The 19,768-nt window shown below is 33.6% G+C and overlaps 1 long non-coding RNA gene across 9 annotated transcripts; it reads right to left on the bottom strand.

The window, feature by feature from the left end:
• Positions 1-286: 286 nt before the first annotated feature.
• Positions 287-6,396, bottom strand: LOC113357378. Of its 9 annotated transcripts, XR_003363600.1 has the most exons (11): positions 6,122-6,396; positions 5,823-5,883; positions 5,597-5,752; positions 4,704-4,816; positions 3,671-3,886; positions 2,593-2,653; positions 2,306-2,353; positions 1,725-1,776; positions 1,458-1,543; positions 1,194-1,366; positions 287-1,088 (listed from the first exon to the last, which is right to left on the bottom strand). It is a non-coding gene; the product is annotated as an uncharacterized LOC113357378 (long non-coding RNA). The 9 variants fall into 9 exon arrangements; XR_003363593.1 differs by having other exon boundaries at positions 1,725-2,353; XR_003363597.1 differs by having other exon boundaries at positions 1,458-1,853.
• Between the last annotated feature and the right edge of the window lie 13,372 nt (positions 6,397-19,768).

The following is a 19,768-nucleotide window of genomic DNA, read 5'->3' as shown; positions in this document are numbered from 1 at the left end:
AGCAAGTAGCTAAGAGCCTAGGAGTATTATTTGACAACAAAGTTTTGACTGCTTTTGAATCCGAATATGCATTATTGAAATATTGGGGAATGCATTGAACTATTCGAGTGACAACTTGAACATATCAAGTGGATAGTGATAGTATGCGTGTATAAATATTGTCGGTAGACGATAACTACAATGCATTGTTATAAGTCATAGACTTAGGGTTGTGAATTTTACTAGATATCCGTAAATTTGTATGTTAAAAACCCATAAACAAATAAATAAATTAAACCAAAAAAAATGAAAAAACGTAGTAACAACGTTATTTAGACCCGTTGTAACCGTTTTCACAGTTGTAATTACCGTTACATAGGAAATTCAGATCACAAATTATTTATTTTTCTTATTTAACCGTTATCACACCCCGTTATTTTAAAGAAACGTCAAAAAAACGCGTTTTTGACCCAAAACGTGCCCACACCCGTCAAAACACGTTATAACGGTCACGCCTAGTACCTGTGACCTGGGCCGTGACCCGTTTTTCGAACCTTGGCTTCAAGTGACCCTTGCATCTCCTCTTGTTGTACACTTGACTATTATCACTAAGGATAGTTTGTATCTGAGCTTCTTGATCCATGTCAGTCATACTCCTTCCGTAAGAAATTACCCATGGTGTACACACTGGCAATCATTAGTGCTCCAATTGCAAATGGAGATGCAAATGGAGACTCTCATTTGTGGTCGTTGAGCTCTTTATAATCTAAGCTTAAACCACATACTGCATATTAAACAAAAGTTAAGGGGACTGCCGATCCTCTTTCGTGTTTCTCAGAAATAACTTAATTTGGATATCTCTATTCGTCGTCGCAAGGATATAAATAACAAACCTGTGCTGTTATATGTCTTTATTAAATTCTGACTGAGCAAGGCATTGTTTCAAGTCATTTTCACTTTCCTTTGAAACTTTAAGCAGATTTCTCTCTTAGAGTTCTACTGCCCGTCAGATGCTAGATACACCTGTTAGGTTATGCGTTCCTTTACCTCTTTGCTTCAGCCTAACCAAATCACTGGAGGTACTGTCAAAAACCTCAACTAAGGTGTTCCTGGAGATGGGGTAAAGATGAATATTTTTTCAGATAAGAAACTAAAATCGTTACTAACTGAAATTTTTACACAATTATTGTGAATAAGAGATCCCTAAAACACACCAGATAAGAAACCTTGCCTTCTACACTACTTCGTCTGTTGCAAACTCAACAGTAACATGCCCTTTGAAACATTAATAACTTCACCAAATTCTTTGAAGTATAGCTCACTACAAACTTTTGTGAAAGTCGAGTTTAGTCAATGAAGAGAAGAAGATAGGTTGCCCGCAGATAAGCTGCATAGCAAAAATGGAGAACCAACTTCATTTCAATAGCATTTGAACTACAAATTGCACAAAGAAACCAAAAGGAAAAACAGATACTCACAGCTATCTGTAAAGAAGTTTTTATGGCTGCCATGCTATCAGTGTTTCGACAGATTCAACATTTGGAGCTACCATTGTGACAACGTTCTGCCCAAAGGTTGAAAGAGTTTTACCACTAATTAGGAGGTACAAATTGCAGTAATATCCGAAACCAAAATGTAAACATAATCTCAGTTAGAGTTCTACCAATTTAAAAGCCTTAGCTCCAATCTCTACATTAACATAACAAATCAAAATTTTGAACAAATAAATGGCAAAAAAAGTTGACCTTAAGCATTTAATTATCACTTCATATTGTACCACCCGCAAAAATCTCCCAGCTAAGATGTTACAAAAATTGCAGATGCACTTCAAATTTCAGATGCACTGCCAATCAAGCTTCTGACATAAAATTTAGCTGAAAACAGCAGGAGCAGTCGGTTGAATTATGATTTCCGGGGTAACGTATGTACATGACACTGCCTTCATTTTAATACCCCTCAACGATGGATCAAACATCATTCTTTAAATGAACTTGCTAAATAGTACAGCTACTAACTGAATGAATATAATATATAGCATTTGCGGTATGTGGCTATGTAAAGTGACTATTTGCAACTCAGTCCACCTGGGAGTTCCAAAATTCTAACTTGGGAGGGCTAAAGTAGATACTTAATGATGAATAATTGAAGTGTAGGGATGTACTCCCAGCTAGTGAGCTGGACCCTCAAATTCCCTTTAGTGATGAGTATATTTGTATTTATATGTGACATACAGAGATAATCAGACACGTGTACGGTATAAAGTATTAGACAACCCAACTCGTGATAAATATGACTCAGACTACAAAAAGAATTGACAAATACTTACCTTATAATTGGATGCCCAGAATACAACTCGTCATCAGCAATCACAGTCCTACACAATGTACATGAAGACAGATTCAATGCTCCCAATAAAACAGGTTAATAGCATGCGGAATGGTTCGTGTATAAGTAAAACATTTGGCAATTAATACATTCCGAGAAAGGCTAGTCGCAGAATAAGTAAAACAAAACTAAACAAAAGATCATAAACATCATACAGGTTGTTCTAAATTACAAAAATCTAGTAAGTCACAGAGGTATTAACATAAGTTTAAGCAATCTAATCCATACCAGCAGTGATGGAATTGGATTGATGGAATTAGCACCCTGCAATAACATCTACATGCATACCCTGCAACTCACAGATTGGTAAGAAATCGGACATTTGAGAATTCCTGCTTGTATATGAATGTGCATGTAACATTGAGTAACATAAAGGACTAAAGGCTAAATTTCAGCTGAAAAATATAAGAAATAATTAGAAACAGTAATATGGGGACTTCTTACTGTCTTCCCAGTTGTCTTCACCTTTCAAACTTAAATTGGATGTCTGAAATGGCCAGGACCCAGTTTCATGGCTTTGTATCAAGGGACCAATAAAAGTAAACCTATTAAAGCGAGTCTTAAATCAACTGCAACCTAGTAGCTTTTGTTTTTATGTCGAACATATAAGTGAATTAATTTGCTTCATCATCTTGTAGTCACAGGATATACAATCCATTTTTTAATACACGTCCACATGAGAGTTCTAATATATACTATTTTCATCAAATTGATCCCTAAAAGAAGAAACATAAGATCTAATGCTTGTGGCTCCAAAAGGGCGGTATGGACTATGGAGGTACACCATCTGCCATGGTTTTGCCTGCTCATTATATCCCAAAAGTAGGGACAGCTGATCGCAATCATCATTATTCGGCACAAATACATTCATAGTGGCAAGAAAACGCTCATAGCTAATTGTAAAATTGGCTAGTTAAGCATAAGCATTCGACACAAATTACTTTTCAACGTTTCATTTTCACAATGATTACTATACAAATAAAATAAAATGTTCATCTTGCTAATTTGCCGCAAGAATTGAGGTTGTGGATATTTACTGTAAGAAAATCACCAAGCAAAAACCTGTTGTATGGCTAAGAAATTATTATCGAGCAACAAAACAAAGTGAGTCATTCGATGTGAAGTTATTTCCCGTGTACTCAAGATTACTAACTTTACGAATTTCAATATCAACAACCCTTTGAAAGTGACATCGATTAAATAAAATTCAATTATTGTGCTCTCCACTAATATGCTATAATGTCAAATTCCTTCACTAATCTTGTCAATGGAAATTCTAATGGCTATAACTAACAGCAGTACTCACCTTATTACTCTTCTGGCTTAGATCATCAGGAAAATCCTTTCAAGCTATTTTGACAAACATTTGAAGAGCACAATTAAAAACTCTAATTAATTATCGTGCTAGAGTTTCTCTATTATCTCCCGCTTCCGCTCCCTCTATCTTCATTTGTTCTTAAATCCGAGATCAACATTGAGTCTGCATCAGAATGCTTTGTTGTTGCATTCGAGAATATTTAGCCTGCAGCAGAACTCGAAATCAGCAATAAAAACTCAATAAGATCACAAACACGAATAGCTAGACCTGATGGCTATCTGATATGAATGTTTCGGAAGAAGACAAAAGAAATATTAGTGCATTAATTATAAAATCATGAAAATCAAGGAAAAATTAGGTTAAGTGGTTATGTTAGGTTAGCTTTTAGCTCGCTTTGTATGCATGAAAAGGAATGGACCATGTTATTCTTGTACTATATCCCAAAAACGGGACGAAGGTGACCCAGCTCGCAGTGAACTCTTCCTATCTAGTTCCGGATTCGTGCCCATTTTCATATATAGCGAACAGAGTACTATTCTAGAGATTGAAAACTAAGAGCTTATGAGAATATGCATGATAGGTCAAAATTTAATGTGTAAAGATAGGATGTATTAGTACTATATCCATGAGTTTAAGCAGGATTTGCTACTATACTCATCATCTAGGGAGCTCTACATTACATGGTCACTTGATGAAGTGCAATTCTATATTAAGCAGATAAGTTTCGAGAAGGTTCCTTTACACCAACCTATGGATAGATATTCTACCATGGACGGATATTCTATATTTGCTTCATCTTCTTTTCAGCTGGTTGAAAAATGCCACAACTTATTATGCTTAATATACACTGTGATGGAGAAGATGCAGCTGCATATTCTGCCAGCACTGTTAACTAACTCAAATAAAGGCCACATATCCATGTAGCACAAAACACCAATATTATATCCATCATCGAATGAATTAGTAATGATATGGATTTAGAACTCGCGATGGACCGAATCAAGTCGTTTATGTATTATACCTGGAAAAACACTTTTGATTTACATTGTACTAAAATCATGCGCTGGCTGAACATCAAGAATTCCAGATCGACGAATACCCTTGATGCAGCTGTAGTACAGAGGCTAATTGTACCTGTAATGTCACAATAAATCAGTACACCTAATCACACAAACCGAACTATCGTGCAGAAAGCAAAAAAATCATATTTAACAACACCACTTAAACACAACTACCATCACCACGAACCAATAAAACACGATCAAAATAAAAAAGGAAGAACAAAATTGTTAGATTGAAAAGCATACTAACACACACAGAACGACTAATTCACAGAAAGAATGATAATCTAACCTTTTTGTAATCAAAAATCACACACAGAAGCAAGAAAGAACCGCAAAACAATAAAAAGCACATGAAACAAAATTCTAAGGTTTTGCGGGAGAGAGTAACACTGGGAGGAAGGAATTTGGTATTTACGCTAAAACGAAGAGGAGAAAGTCGAGAAAACTATAGAGATTAGGATAAAAAGCTTCATCTACCGTGTAGTACTGCATAGTAATACACAGATTTGCACCATCTTTTTTCAGTTTCTTTCAAGCAATTTGACCTTCAAAAACCAAGTTAAGAGTAAGGTTGAATAGAGATTTGTGGTGCCTGACTTTCTTTTGTTTGGACTTGGTAACATACCGTTAGTTAGGGCTTAACGCATGGTCAATGAATAACATCAGCAAACCTTGGGAACAATTTTTTAATTTGTACAGAGAAAAGGAGGATGTGATTAAATTATACTGTATAAGTGAATTATCTTTGTGTCACTGCTTCAGCATCATATAAGTGAATTATATCGTATCTACTTTACATTGCTTCTTATATTTAAAGAGTGCGACAGATTCAGGGGTAGTTGAAACAAACCTCATGCAAGGAGTTCCTTAATTCTTCACATCTCTCCCTACTGGGTATTCACATTCACAAGTTTGGGGACTTTCTCAAGTCTATAACTGATGCATCTCTTCCTCCTCTAGTAAGTTCGGTTTTGGACTATCGTGCCAGTTCAATATAACATACACCCTATATGTTTCAAATAGTTTAGTTTGGCAGTTCAAAATAAAAACCGAGAAAAGTAGAAGCAGGAAAATACCTGCTCTGAGTGCTCTCGTTTCATTCACTGAAATCTGTCCAGAAATCGTAAACCTAATACCCTAAATTGCAACAATATTACTAATCTTATGAGAACCCTTATAAGATAAACACCTGATATACATCGAGTGATTCCTAAAATCCGAGGTTCTAAGAGGTTAACCGAAATCATGTTATTTCCAGCTCAAATCACCATCAACATAGAATAAATTCAAATAAGAAAAAAAAAAAACACAACAGGTTACCACTAAATTCAAAGCTAGGGTTTTCATTAAAATTTCATATTAATTTCAAACGAACCTCTTTAGCACGATGAAGACACTCAGGATAATCTTTTCTAAGAAGAGCAGAATCTTCAGGTTCCCTACAATTGGACATACATTCACTGAAATCTGTTCAGAAATCGTAACACCTTCCTAAACCATAACATGCACCTTCTTTTGTTCCCTGTGATTCCCATCCTGATGCATCTCTCCTTCTGGAGATTAATCGATTTAATTTCAACTCCAAATGAATCTTCTCGGTGATGTCAATGGCTGGGTTTATGGAGAAAGAGATCCATAAAAGATGAACAGTTCGTTAAGTTAGTATCTTATTATCTAACAAAATATTTTATTTTTCATCCATACGTCGTCGCTTAAAATTACCCGATAGTTCCTAGCCGTCCAAGTCATAGCTCGATCCGGATGATCCCCTACCGCCGGATCAGGGTCCAATCAAATCTTACCCGTCTAATGACTTTCAAATCTCAAAGTCAAAGACCATCTTTTTTTATTACAGTCATTACAGGATGTTAATGACGATGAATGTATCCAATCGTCTTTTTAATCATTATTGAACTTCAACGTGATATTCTTCATGATGTTTCCCACCTTCTTATTCATATTTATCCATTTTTGTCATTGATTTTAGGTAAACCTAGTTTACTTCCACTTCTTCTTTTTCTTCTTCTTCTCCAAAACCTTAAAACTCGATAACTCAAATGATTTCCTAACACTAACCATATAATTAATAACTACCGAATAACACTAATTAACTACCGATTAATACTAATTAATCAAGGATGGATTAGCCATTACAAAAAATGGGTGGATAAGGGGTCGGTTCATTTTACTTCTTAGCGATCCTATTTTGTTATTAGTCCCCTCAAATGCTTTTTGGATCGACCTTAAAAATGTCAGGTTTAATATAACTTTTGGGCGTTAAACTCAATCCATAAATATATAAAAGAAAAGAAAAAAAATAGGTAAACAGTTGTCTGTAAAAAGATTTCCTTAAAAAAATCTTTTTTAATAACAAATAATTATGCTCCAAAAAAAGGCGGATCTATTGACAGGCTAAAATTTTGCAAGATCAAACAGTTCGCAAATAAATTTCTCAGCAGACCTTTTGGTTAAGAAAGGTGATAATCTGAATGCTAGTGAAAAATAATTCACTCCGAAAGGCCTCATTTGCCGAAGAGAATATAGATGCCGGAAGTGGCCCATTTCAGATTCTGTAGATGGATAGGTTTTATAACAGTTGAAGTCTTTTACATTCAGGTTTTTTTGGTTCTTTCTCTTGGTTATATGAATTAATTCTATCCTTTGGGTCATTTATTAATAAAATTTGTTAAGAATCATTATTTGCACCAATTGAATATGATTAATGGTGGAATACTGAGTCTTATTTTCTCGTAATATTTCATATTCCTTTACTTATTTTATAGTTTAAATCACAATTAGGTCTAAATAAAATCTTAATAAGTTCGAATAACGAGCTTTATTTACCACTTCTACAATCACATCAATTTTTGGCGCCATTGATGCAGAATTGCCTTTAGATTTGTTCTTAGGTTTAGTTTTAGTGTTTATTAGTTTTATTTTTAGGTTTTTATTTTTTTGTTCTATTTTGCATTTTCTTGGGTGTTTGTCTTTTTGTTACATGTTTTGGATCGAAAAGAAAGCTGAGCCAAAGATTTTGGTGATTAATTAAACACTTGGAATCAAAGACAAAGACAAAGAAAAATAATTTTATTTTTTAATTTTATACTTTTTCTTTTATTTATTTTTTACCTTTAGAAAATTGTATTAGGAAATCTTCTATTATTTTTGCAATTTTTTTCTTCAGTTTTTGATCATTCTTTTGGACTTTTGCAATTTGGACATTATTATTTTTAAACCCTAAGGAAGGGTAAAATTTAAATATAAACTTTAACAGTGAAGGACGACAGTTACGATACCGTCTCGGCCCCTCGAGTTCGCACACCCACGAATCCCCCATCATTGGTTTTTCTGGACGCCTTCGTAATCGGTTTTGAATTTATATTAAAGGACAAGGATTGGCCATATAAGATAAGGATTCATATTTCATCACTATTTCCTTCTTGCGCCTTAGAAAACGTTACCAAACGCGAACCTAAGTCTAAATCTGGACTACAAAGAACCTATCATGCTTAACACAAAGTCGTTCAAAAGGATTTTACTTATTGGTTACTATGATAGCTTAACTCAAAGTTCTGAAAAATTACTGTAAGTCGATCAGAGCCGCATTTAATCCGGGGAAGGCTGTCAAAGAGGCTGGGTTATTCAAGCTTCGCTGAGATTATCATGCTTCTCTTCGACTTACTAAAACTAGGATCGTTCTAGAGAGGTTTGCTAAAATTATAACTAGTTGCCTTTATAAAAGAATATAAGCAATCTATAAACAGTCTAAGTGGATCCATCATCCATTTTGTTTGCTATATCAAATAAGATTGATTTGGTTGAGTCGGCCTTGTTTATGCTTGTTTAGGATTTCCTTCAAGTTAGGATGTCGAACTGGTATTATAATAGCCGATACAATGAATATCCGACTGAGTTTCAAACTGGACATTATTCTTACTATGAACATAGTGTGGATAGTGGTTAGGACCAATATCAACCTTTTGAAGGTTATGTCTCATATTATAGTGAGACCAATTACTATTTGCACGTGCATCTGTCATACGAGCAAGAAAATAAGGAATATTATAGTATTATCCCGTCTTCGGAGGATTAAATCAAACAGTTACAACCTAGTATTTCTTATGATCATCATATTTCTCTAGAAGAAACCACGAAGTAGTTGAATTAAGAACTCTCCCCCATAAAATGTCATTCCCGAAAGAACAACAAGAGTGACCTTACTTTTACAAGAAAATAAGGATTTCATTGGACATTAACAAATCACATGAAACATGAATTTGTATCCAGAAAACTCGAATAAATTAACCACAAGAAGACCTTAATGATTTATTTAATCGGAAATGCTCAACATAAGAAAACTTACAGAGCCGTACAATACTTTCACATAGAAGTGGATCAGAGAAAGATCAATACTGCAAAATATTCAAAAGTTCATTCCATCTTTTATCAATATTTGCATAAAGACATAATATACTTAACTTTTGACATATATGAGATAATCATAGTTCACGGACGTAAACACACATATCCCATAATATCTGTGGCATATATAAAACCATAAAGAATAATACTGCAAATTCATCTTCCAAATAACTCAGAATTTAAATAAATAAATCTAAAACATTGCAAGATGAAAATCGTGGAAATAGCTATGTGTAGTCACAATATTTGCTATTCCAAAGCCTAGTTATCTTTCTTAAAATACAAGAATAAATTCTCATAAGAAGTTTCCTAGACTTTAATCCTTGAAAAAATCTTTATCGTCCCTGAACTCCTTGTCGTCTACAGACATTGGAACATAAGGTTCATGAAGAAATGAGTCAATTTCAATAAACCTTCTTTACTGATGACGAACCAGGTCCTTCTGAATTTCAAGAGTTCTTAAAACAATAGCCTTTATTTGCTGCATCTACATCCTTGTTTCTTTCAACTCTTCAAGAACACCAGAAAACTTTTGAAAATTTGAGGGGTTAGCCTTTGGTTTCTTCATATTCTTCCTTTTCTCTTTAAAGTTGTAGAGGAATGAGATTTACCATTTTCCTTCATGATTGATGGCTTAACAATCGTATTAACATCATTTCCATCAGAAGACATGATGCTTGTAGTCTCCATTTAACTATGGGATTGTGAGAGAAATACACACAACTAGTTCCACAAGCTATCTTTTGATAAAAAGAGTTTTTCATGGAAGGAGAATGGAATGTAGGGTTACAGAACCTATATACAAATTAGGATTCACGTACGCACAACTCTCAACCCTAAAAAAAGGTATAATTGTAAATTTTAACCCTTTTTTAATGATCAAACAGGGAAAGCCTTTTCAATACCAATTTAAGATATGAAAAGATCAACAAAATTTCGGGAAAAAAAATGACAAAAAAAAAAACTTTTCCTAAAGCCCGATTTGTGCTCAACTCTTGTCTCTTTGAAATTAGGCACATGAGACAAGATGCACATTCAACACAATTAAGTTGTGTTGGAGTGAACAATAATATGTCACTTCACACTTCTTATACGGAAATCTTAATACCCTTTTCACAGAATATTCAGACCTTGTTCTTTCCTATATAGGTCTAACTTTTTATTTAGAAATTAACTTCTTTGGAGAAGAGTTGAGTATACATACCTCAGGTGAATTCAACTTCTGAACAAGTTTGAGCTTGTTTGCTAATCGATTTGCTCTCCGTTGAAGTTTATTGACATATCTTATTTTATGTTTGTACTTGAAACACTTAGAGAGTTCATGACCCTTAAAAGTACAATAAAAACATGTCAAAGTGGAGGACGGTTCAGACACCATAGATGAGCATGTTGCTAAACAAACTGAAGTACCTGAAACATGTGAGATAGAATTTCAGTAGACAGGGAAAATCCATTTGAATCTCCAAAGTGGTTGAAGAAGTCTCTCTAGGAAGAATGTCAATATTGATGTACGTATTGCTACAATTATCAAAATTAATATTTTCGCCAAGGAGCGCTACACTTGATTTTTCATCTTCATTTGAACCATAGTGATCAGACATTTTATCAAGAGTTGTAGCAAGACCTTTGTTCCCAATGTATTTTCTACGATATGGACACTCATAAGAAAAATGACAAAAACCTTTACTCTTGAAGTATTATGGCATATCCTCATCATCAGTATCGACGGTGTCCTTGCTTTTAGGAGGGGCATGACCATGAGGTTTGACTGATGACCTGGGTTTATCTCTGATGAACCGTTTACTTCTCTTCAAAAGAAGATCTCTAAACTGTCTTGTGATCAGTAAGACTGAGTTGTTAAGATCTTCATCTGATGAATCAATATCAATAGGATCAACTACATAGTTTCCAACACTTTTACTTTATGTCAAGTAATTTAGTGTTCTTTTGTGCTTTGAAAGAAATATCCTTTCCATATTTGGATGTATGCTCATGATCAAAGATATTTAACTTCCCAACAAGAGTATTTCTGGAAAGCGTATCAAGGTTATTTCCTTCAACGATGGATGTTTCATAGAATCGTATCTAGCTGGTAACGATCTGAGAATTTTTATCACAATGTCCTTTTCAGGAATAGTCTTACCCAATGCAAAGGATGCATTAATAATTTCAGATACTTTGAGATTAAACTTATCAAATGAATTTTCATCAGCCATACGAAGGATTTTTCCAATCAGAATTTAGTTTTGAAGCCTATCTTCTTTTTCAGAGGTATTCCCTTCAAATACGGTTTCTAAGATATCCCAAGCATCTTTAGACTGAGTGCACGTAGTCACATGGTGCTGAATATATGGGGTAATGGCATGTATGATAACATTTAAGCGGTCAGAATTTTGCTTGGAGAACATAATACTCAATACGATAGAACAAGTAAGATTAGAACACGCAACTACAGAGAAAATAGTTGGGTCTGGCTTCAGAATCCCAATGAAGTCTTTAAGTCGTTAACCTATAATGGTTTTTTGGAAAACCTAGGTTAAAGGAGAATCGAATCTAGTAGAAACTAGTATCACACAGGAGGTGTGGGGATTAGGTTTCCCAGTTTCTAGAGTTCTCCGTTATATAGTCTTCAAATCAGGGTTTGATAGATTTGGAACAAAGCAAGCAATATTCACCGCTAGATGAAATCCTGATCGAAGATTCAAGCTAAGTTTTCTTAAAACCAAAGCAATATATCTCCATTCTTAGATGGTCTTAGCTTGTTACACACAAATGAAATATACCTTCATTTATATATGGGTAGCCGTAACTGAACTTGTATATTGAGTTGGCTCAATAACAGCGATAGCCATATGAACACTTTTTTATTAACCACATTCATCTAACACTTCTAGATCAAATATGATGATCAATCAAACATGAATGATAATCAAGTGAATCCAATTGTGTTACTCATAGAGTTGTTCAATTGTTTATATTCTCGTAGAAGTATACAAGACACAATTGAAACAAAATCGGATATGATTCAAGAGAATCAATTGATGAACATTTAGCCACGGTTTGCAAAGATTGCATTCCTTAATATATAAATGTATTTGTTCATGAGTATGAAATTAAATTTAACCTATTTTAGAACTTAAACTAACTCAGTTTGCAAGCGGGTGTGCAAACTTGAGTTCCAGACTTTGGTCATGTCCGATAGTTCGCAACGGGTATGCATACTTGGTTCCCGGACCTGAATCATATTACAACAGTTTGCATACGGGTATGTATACTGTGTTATATCCAGGCAATGGTTTAATTGTTCCAAACTCCCATTTCAATCATTGAAACATCCTTAGAAGACGACAATAGCTGTCTTACACAAACTATTAGCTTATAAGTAATTTTCAGATGGCGAAGAAGAAATTTTTTGTTTTTATGAGATAAGAAAATTTATTTTTTGAAAATTTTGCTTTAAAAGGAATATTTTTGGTTTATTTGGTGAGAAAGAGTGATGTTTGAACAAATTTTTTCAGGGAGTTTAAAAAAGAAAAGAAAAACATCAGTTTTTTTGAGTGTACAAAAATAAATTTTTTTTTGTGACATTTGGAAAACAAGGGTGTTTATTCAAAAATGATTTTGAGGTTAGAAAACGTGAGTTTCTAGATGCAATCAAGAAAAGTTGGAAAACAAGGGTTTCTAAGTATGAGAAAAAAAAAAGTGTGATGAAGAAACAAATCCTACTAATTAGGTCTTTGGAAAACAAGGGTTTCCATTGGGAAAAAAAAAAGAAGGTTTTTGAGAAGTTTTATTGATAAAAATATTGATTACTGTTGAGAAAAAAAATATTTAAGAAGTAATTTTTATGAAGATCTTTTTCTTTTCAAAATATGCAAAGGGATTCTGAAATAGGTTATTTAAATTATGTGGATGTTGGGCTGGCAATGATGATGATGATTGTGATGAAGATGCAAATGTGGTTTGCATAATATATTAGGATAGTTGAGATGATGTGAGATGTTGATCAACTAGCAATGATGATGATGATGATCGTGACAAGATGATGTCATGATGATGGCGACAAAAAAATAATCAAAGATGATGGTGACAAATAAGTAAAGGTGTTATTGATTTTGAAGATGATAGTTATAAAGACATTTTGAGGGATAATATTGGAGATAATTCAAAAGGTGTATTTGTGTTAGATTTTTTATTTGATTTAGTAAAAGCAAAAATGTGTTAATGTAGTCCTGGTAATTAAGAACTGGTAACGTGTTTTATAGAAGTGGAATTAATGCCTAATATTTAGGAGTTTAATGTTAGTGGGTCAAGTTATGGTTAGTGTTTTGGTCATATGTAATGCCTATTTAAAGGCTAATTTTTTAATGAAAAAATATATAGAAAGTTTTAGCAATGCAGGTGTATCAGAGTTTTGGGTTTCTTTCTCTTCGGTTCTTTTTTTTTCTTTGTTGATTTTGAAGATGATGATTATGAAGACATTTTGAATTAAGGGAGAATGTTGGAGATAATTCAAAATGTGTATTTGTGTTAGATTTGTTATTTGATTTAGTAAAAGCAAAAAGGTGTTAATGTAGTCCTGATAATTAAGAACTGGTAAATGTGTTTTATAGAAGTGGAATTAATGCCTAATATTTAGGAGTTTGATGTTAGGGGGTCAAGTTATGGTTAGTGTTTTGGTCATATGTAATGCCTATTTAAAGGCTAATATTTTAATAAAAAAATATATAAAAAATTTTAGCAACGTAGGTGTATCAGAGTTTTGGGATTCTTTCTTCTCCATATATTTTGTTTTTAAAAATCTACACCAGTAGGATCGGGATAATCCATCGGTAAAGGCAGAAATGCTGCATTGATGGTTGTTCTTAACCATGCGTAAGATCTTTTTACCATTGATTTTTTCTTTTGTTTTTTTGGACACTATTGATTGTCAACCATTAAATTTGAAGTTAGTTAATTTGTTGGTTTTGATTTAATATTGTTTCTCTTTGTCTAGGATCGAATACTTAAGTGTAAATGAGGCAGTGTTGAGAGTTCAACGCGCCATTTTTTATGCTTATTTATCAGATGATACTACGGAGTCGATGTTGACGGTAATGTTGATTGTATTTGTTGAAATTTTAGTTAGATCTATTTAAACATCTATCAGCTCACGTAATCACCATTATATTTTTGGTCATATATCCGAACTCCAAACCTAACCTTGAAGTTTATCGTACGATGGATGAACTAAGGATACATTTGGATCTGAAACAACCGGCATAGAGGCATTTTTGAAGAGAGAGAATGAACACTCGGAGAAAAAACTCAGAGATTCCGTAAGTTACTATTTTAGATCTCTTAATTTACCATGTTGGAAACTAGAAAGTCTTATTAATTAAATACAAATTCACAGTTCAACCTTTTTTTCCCTGAGAAAATGGGTCATTTACCCAAGTATCTATAAAACATGGTTTTATTGGACAAATAAACATTAAGTATGGATGAAATGAACATCAATAATTGAATACAATTGTGTCCCTCATGTTTAAGTTATATTTGTTTTTATCATTTCTCTCTCCGATTTAAAAATAAATCACTAAAAAAATCCATAACTTCCAAAATATATATTCGATTTTAATAAAATGTATATTTTTGAAAAAAGTTTTTGATGGTCTACAAAATAAGACCCGTTGTTGATAGTATATTCGGATTTTTTTTCTTTTTCCGAAAAGAAATACTATGATGAAACTGGTTGCGTCCTGGCTTAAATTAAGAAAAATATATTGTTCAAAAAATAGCTAGGATGAAACTGGTTGCATCCAGGCTTAAAATAAGATAGGAAAAATTATTCAAAAAATAACTGTTGAATAAGATATATTAACATGATACAAGATGCCCAGATACTTGTGCTTCCTTACATCAAAATATTGGGCATTGTAAGGATGTATTTTCCAACATTGTTAAGTGTTGGTGTAAGAGGAATTTTCCTCACCAAGTACCATTGGAGCAACATCTTCCTTCTTATCTTTAGGGAAATGATCTTGTGTCCTTGTATGGGTTCCAAATGTGTTTGATACATCCTTTCAATCAGGAATATTGCGTGACACTATATTCTTGATTACTTTTTGAGCCCAGGATGGTATATCCTTTTTATTCGAACCCAAGTAGTCTTCATCAGACATCGTATATATTGCAGAGATCTTTCTTTCAAGACTTTCGATATTCCCTTTTAAGGTATCCATACCTTGCTGAAAATAAGGATTTGCCAAAGCATACCTCTTGACATGATTCTGTAAGGTTTTCTATAAGGATTTCATTCCTTATTTGTGAATGTTCCATCGACTGTGTAAGATATTCAGACTCTGAAGTTTGCTGATTCACTTCATTACACAAAGCCAGTTTTTGTTCCAAATAATCTGCCAGATTATTTTGAAGGCTGCATGTTTCACGCTTTGCTTCATAAATTCTTACATTTAGTTGAACAATAAGTTCTAAGACATCTTCCAGGCTATCAATGGATTTTCCTGCTTCTGAAAAGGTTTTAACCTTATTGAAAAACCTTTGCAATCCAATCCGGAATTCAGAATTTGGGAAGGATAGTGAATTTAAATTCTTCTTATTTTCTGGAATAAAAAAAGAAGATTTTCACCAATAACTGGAGTCGGATCCAAAACATGCTTTGAATCAGGCACTGGTATCTTTTGTTTTGGATGCATTTTTTTCTTATCATGAACATGATTCTCAATCAAGTTTTATCAGTCATAGACTTTGTTCTTGATTTTAGAAAAGAATTGCGAGACCAATTTACATTGGTCTTTTTTGAGAGATTATTCTCAAAATCTTGATGTACGCTAACTGAGTCCTTCATAAGTTTAGATTTACTTTTCTTATTTCGACTCATATCTTATAGGTTGGATCGCACCAAACATAGATTGTTAGATCTTTTCGTGTTTGTCTGCTTTGATACCAATTGAAAAGACGAGGCGGGTACCCAAATACACCACAATATATTTGTTTCAACCTATAAGCCATCTACTGAATGTGATCGTCAATGGACAAAGTCGATACAATATGACAATTCGGTTCACACTTCGTGTGATCGTCTTTGGATACGAGATCGAGACAATACGACAATAAGATAACTTGTGTGATTGACTATGGATACAAGATCGAGACAATACAACAACAAAGTAAGTTACTTGATAATATGTTTGAAAAAACATGGGTCTAACAACCTCACCCAATATTTCGTTTAGCAATTTGTATGGACAAACTCCAATATAATTCCAAGAGAATCAACTAGATAGCCAGACTCTATCAATGAAAATATATCCAAGAGTTATATCTCAATTTCTCAACTCAATCTGCAATCAAACAAATAGGAATTTAATTTTCAAGCCCGATTGAATATAAGAAATAACTTGGACGGTATCAAAAACCAATATCAAAGTGTCAATCAATTTAATCAACAACCCAAAGGTCGGATTCACAAACTGTTTGAACTTACGCACAACTTGTGATATTTCAATTATATAAACAAATGCAATGCAGAAAAGAAATAACACAGACACCAAAAATTTTGTTAACGGGGAAACAAAAAATACAGAAAAACCACGAGACCTAGTCCAAATTTGACACCACACTGTATTAAGACGCTACATACACTAGCCTATTCCAAGTTAACTTCAGACTGGAATGTAGGTGAGCCATAACCAATCTCACACTGATCAAGGTAAAGTCGCGTTCCTTACGCCTCTGAATCCCAGTAGGACTCCGTGCACTTGATTCCCTTAGCTGATCTCACCCACAACTAAAGGTTGCTACGACCCAAGGTCGAAGACTTGATAAACCAATCTGTCTCATACACAAATACCTATGAGTTTTTGTTTCGTCTTTTGATAAATCAAGGTGAAAAAGAACCAATTGATAAACTGGAATTATATTCCCGAAGAACATCCTAGTAATATCAATCACCTCAAAATAATCTTAACCGTATGGTAGCTGAAAAAGCGGGAGTCTAACAACACCACCCAATATTTCGTTTGACAATCTGAATAGACAAACTCCAATATACTTTCTAGAGAATCAACTAGACAGTCAGACTCAATCTAGAGTAAAGTATATCAAAGAGTTTAATATCTCTATTTCAAAGTTAAACAGAAACAAGTCCGTAAACCTGATTTTAGTGTGAAGCTCTTGAAACAAAGTTTTTTGTTTTAATCATAACCTATTCAATATCCACCGTGTATAAACCTCTTTAAGCAACAATCACTAAAGGAATATTTCAACACAATGTCCACTTGAAATAGGGTTAGTCCAGACTGGTCTAACAATGTGAAAATAACAAAATCAATTGTTCAAGACCAATCAAGTCTTATCCAACAAACAAGGTCGGATTTAACAACTATGATTGATTAACGTACAACCTGTATTATTTCAATTATATAAATAAAATATAATGCGGAAAATAAATAACACAGACACCAGATTTTATTAACGAGGAAACCGCAAATGCAGAAAAACCCCGGGACCTAGTCCAGAATAAACACACACTGATTAAAAGTTGTTACACCAAATTCCTACTACCTATTCGGACTAGATGTAATACCTTCTTCAGCAACTTGTAGAACTCCTAGCAGAATACCGATTCTCTTTAGAAATCCTTCACACAAATCTTCTAGCAGAACCCGAGTCTCTTTAGAAGATACCACAACACGTTTGATACGATTCGATATTTTTTTTTGCACATAACACCGATTTGATTTTCCTTTAGATGTAAATCAAGGTTTTGGAAATCTTGTAGATTAGGGTTTTAACTTACAATCAGGTTACGTAAACACAAGGAGTCCGTGAACCTGATTTCCGTAAGTGAACTCGGACGGTACCAAAGACCAATATCCAAGTTAGAAAACCCTAACAAATCTACAACAAGAACAACTAGAATAAATCCAGAAATATCTTGTTTAAAACTTCTCAAGGATTTTTACGAGATACCTCAAAAGAAGTTTTTCTTTTTAGTCTCCGATTTCGACTAACAAGTGTTGGTATACGATCGGAAACTGAAATCTATCAAAACCTAGGGTTTATGATCAACAACTCTTGAATGGTTTTATATCAGAAGAGAAAACCTTAGAATAGACAAGAGGTGAAAAACCTAGATTACAAGTTGTATGATAAATCACGAAGACTAAATCCAACTTGGCTTTGTGATCCCTAATACAAAGACTTTTATCTCACTCTCGTTCACGAAGAACGGAAGACGTGGAAAACAACCTGCAGAGCTTACGCCAATTTTCCAAAGGGATGAAAAAACGTGTAAGCTCACAAAATCATTATTTATAATGAACAATAGCTTGGAATCTAAGCAAATCTATTTTCCTTTTACAAGACTCTCCTAAATATGGGAGTCTTTCCCAAGTTAAAACTCTTGCCAAAATAATTAAATAAATAACTTATTTAGCAAAAATTATATTTATGTGAATAAATCATATTTTAACTTAGGCAGGAATCACAAACACTTTAATATGGTAATCAAAAGTGTTTGGACCAATAGCTAACTTTCCTAGATAAGAAAACATCACCAACATGACCAAAAATCCCTTTTAGTCACGTACTGGGCCCAAGTTCGCGGACCACTCCAAGGCCCATGGAATGTTTCCTACGAATGAACTTAAATCACTCATAACTTTATCGTTACAACTCGGAATTGAGTGATTCTTGGCTCATTGGATTCACAATCTCATTCACTATAACATGAGATCCTTTAGGGATAAATGTTATTATTTCCAAGGTCATGAATCAAATAACCTCAAGTATATATACATAAATGTACATTTACCGTCATCGGAATTGTTCCATATAGTGAGCATATATCTTGATAGATTAGAAAGGTAGAATTGAACAAGAATCCAAATGAAATCAGTCACATACTTTTTTATGAAGAACTTGTTGATGTCTTCTTGTAGTCTTAAATCTTCAGTCTTCATCCTTTAAGGATAGCTTCGATTCAACTTCTTAGACCTAATCTAGTCTGAAACTATCTTTAGTATGCTAAATCAAGAATGAATTTTGGAAACTAAAATTGACAACTAACTTGACATACCAACGCTAGTGGGTTCAACCGAGCAGTGCTCTAACAATCTCCCCCTTTGTCAATTTTAGTGACAAAACCATTTTACATATGGTTTGTACTTGTTAAAAGTAAAAACGACAATCTTGATTTCCTTGGTTCTTTAACTATTCATGTGTTCATCTTGTACTTGTTGAAGATCCATCATAGTATTATTACACAGCATCAAAGTTTCATTGTATCACAACTTTGACAATAATACTACGGTGATATGTATCACTCCCCCTTAGTCAATACTCCATCTCGATCGTGGAAACCACTCCCCCTTACACAATGATCCGAGAACCATATGTATTTGTAGTGTGAACTACAATGTTTCTCCCCCTTTTTGTCAATAAAATTGGCAAAGGTACAAGAATGGGATCATAATGAAATTTCCATAAGAGACATTTTATGACCAAAAGAAAACATATTAACTTATTTAGATGATATCACATAGTCGAAACTTAGTGACTTCATCAAGGAGTTTATTAAGATACAAGTTAACCC

This window comes from Papaver somniferum, chromosome 3, assembly GCF_003573695.1.
Source record: "Papaver somniferum cultivar HN1 chromosome 3, ASM357369v1, whole genome shotgun sequence".
NCBI classification, from domain to species: domain Eukaryota; kingdom Viridiplantae; phylum Streptophyta; class Magnoliopsida; order Ranunculales; family Papaveraceae; genus Papaver; species Papaver somniferum.
This window is presented reverse-complemented; position numbering and strand designations above follow the sequence as displayed.